This window comes from Benincasa hispida, chromosome 2 (genome assembly GCF_009727055.1).
Source record: "Benincasa hispida cultivar B227 chromosome 2, ASM972705v1, whole genome shotgun sequence".
In the NCBI taxonomy this organism is placed as follows: domain Eukaryota; kingdom Viridiplantae; phylum Streptophyta; class Magnoliopsida; order Cucurbitales; family Cucurbitaceae; genus Benincasa; species Benincasa hispida.
In genome coordinates, this window is record NC_052350.1 from 16,512,834 (window position 1) to 16,515,769 (window position 2,936).

A 2,936-nucleotide genomic window follows, 5' to 3' on the forward strand; every position below is an offset into this window, starting at 1 on the left:
CCCGGAGCATCCTTTCCTCTTCTCCTCTCTGATCTCCTCCCTTCGCCCGAACGTCGCCCGTACAATCGTTGAACATCGTTGAACGTTGCTCCCTTCAAACCGTCGAGCGCATTAGGCCGTCGACTAATTTTAAATGTTGGGCCATCAACTAATTTTAAGTGTTTGGGTCATCGAACCCCATCTTGGAAGCCGTTGTCAATTAGCACAGTCAATCTCTCTCTTTCATAGTTGTGTTTAAGGTATCTGAATGTTGTGTGGGGAGGGTTGAGATTAGTTGTATTTATTTTGGAGTTTAACTTGGAATTTTTTATTTGTCTGTAAAAGTTTATGGATTTTGAATGTTGTGTGGTATGAGTTGAGATTAGTTATCTTTCTTTTGGAGTTCAACATGTGGTTTTTGTGTGTTTGTGGAGATTTAAGGTTGAGAATATATAGTCTTGGAAATGTGTTGATTTTTTTGTTTTGTAGGATTATAAGATTCATTTTATGGCTTTTGTTTGTTCGTGGAAGTTAATCAAATTTGATGGTTGTGTGGGATGGGTTGAGATTAATTATTCTTTTGGAGTTCAACTTGTGGTCTTTGTGTGTTTATAGAAGTTAATGAAATTTGAATATTGTGTGGTATGAGTTAAGATTAGTTTTCAAATGAGGGACTGAGAGTTCTTCTTACATTTAATCTTCACATATATAATAATGTTCTTTAATTAATGTAATTATAGGTAAACTATTGTTTTAGAGATATTGTTTGGAGATAATGTTGGAGATGCCGTTTGGAGATGTCATCACACTTTATTCTATGTATTCGTCAAGACATCTTTGTTTTGTAGACTATCTTTGCCAACTTTTCTTTCTTTTATGCAATGAAGAATACCATCGACTTTGTTTTTGTTTTTGTTTATTTGTATATGAATACATTTTGTTCTTTATGTGTTTGATTTGCTTAATAATGTTCTAAATTTTAGGTCATTCGGATTAAAATTAAAAAAAAAAAAAAAGACTTGGATATTGTACTAATTCCCAACGATGGCGTCAGGAATTCTATTATCTCTCGATGACTAATCAATCATCGGGAATTTAATTTCAGAAACTCTTAACTAAACTCCTAAAACTCCCGACGACAGTAACATCTTCGGAAGATCAGAGAACTCCCGACGGATAAATACATCCGTCGGGAGTAAACCAACTCCTAACGCTGTAAAGGAGGCGTCGGGAGTTATCATAACTCCCGACGGTGTGTAATATGTGCATATGGAGATGGTCTCCCGACAAGTTTATCCGCGACCAAACTCCCAACACCCATTTAGTCATTGGGAGTTGATCTCCTGACGCCTTTTTTATCATTTCTCGACGATTCGAAGCGTTGGAAAAAGGAGTGTTTTTCTTGTAATGTACGGGTGCTCACGATACAGTTCAATTTGGTTTAGTAGCCAAACAAACTAAACCGAAAATTTTAAATAATTAATATTAAACTGAACCGAACCGTTTGTTGGATTCAGTTTTTCATTTCTTTCCACAAAAAAAAAAAAGGCCCAGTTTTAGTTCTTGAAGTTGATTCTTCTTCTTCTTCTTGAAGTTTGCCACAAAAAAAATGACTTAATTTCAATTGAATTTAAATTTAAGAAACCAAATTAGCCAGTTCGTTCTTATAGCTGCTTCAGTCGTGCTCATTGTTTCTCAAACATATCTTGTTTTGGGAACATGGTGAACCAGAAATTATTATGTTCGTTATTTGTCATCTGTTGGTGCCGAAAATGCTCCAATTTTTCCTTCTCATATATGATGAGGTTGGAAAGTTTATTGGTAACTAGTTGACACAGAGTGATTTATCATGCTCAAGGATGAGTTGATCTCGCTGGTTAGGGATGATTTATAGATCATAAAATTACCAAAAATGGAATGAGAAGTGAGTCCATGTAAAATGATTGATCCATCGCAAACAACAATTCTCCTTCCCCATATTGAATATTAGTATGATTTCAATGTATTTATCCGCATGAACGTTATACAATTCATCTCTATGGTAAGTTTAGGGTCTTTGAGTTTTGGGATAGGTGGAAAACATTAGCATTTTTGTGTTTTATCTACTCTGGGATTGTTCTCACTTCCCCACATTTAAGCCACAATTTATGTTCCATAAAGCTCTTGACATTAATATTATTTTACTATTTTCTATGCATATATTCTCATTCATAAGTTTGTGAATGTAACTTATCGATTGTGTATTTTTATTTTATTAATATTTTTGTTTAATATGCCCAAAACTATTATTTTATATTTGTTTAGATTTTGGTTATTAATTATCCTTACGGACTAGACTTTTTTTATAGAGAGAACAAATCTTAGATGAGGGTATCTTTTTTTCCCAATAAATCTAACAAATCCTCCTAAAATATAGATTTAGACATATTTGCAAAAAAAAAATTATTTTAGGTATATTAGAAATATATAAAATTAGCTATTTTTGTAGCTAACCCTTCTTATATGGTAAGGAACTAGCCCATTCATTCAGCGAGGAATCCAAAGCCCAAAGAGATTTGGGCCCAAACCATAAGCTAACTCACTAGGTATGTATTGGGCCAACTCCATATGCATCTTCCTTTCTTTTCTTCTACAAGTCAATATTCATTTTATTTTAGGGGGAATTAGAGTGAAGGGCGGAATTTAAGATTTCATTTTGAAAAATGGTAAAATCGTCTAGGAATAAGAATTATGACAACTTAGTCTCTGATTTGTCCTTGTCTTATTCGTAGATGTTATTGTTGATGAAACTACAAATACCAAGTAATTCCAAAATAAAAAACAGGGTCAAGGTACATATACAGAGTAATTGTTCATATTTGTCGAGACAACTACCTCCTAATTTTGCTCATATAGTTAATCTCTATATTTTATTATTACTTTAGATTATATTTAACCACTTTTCGAATTTATCTCAC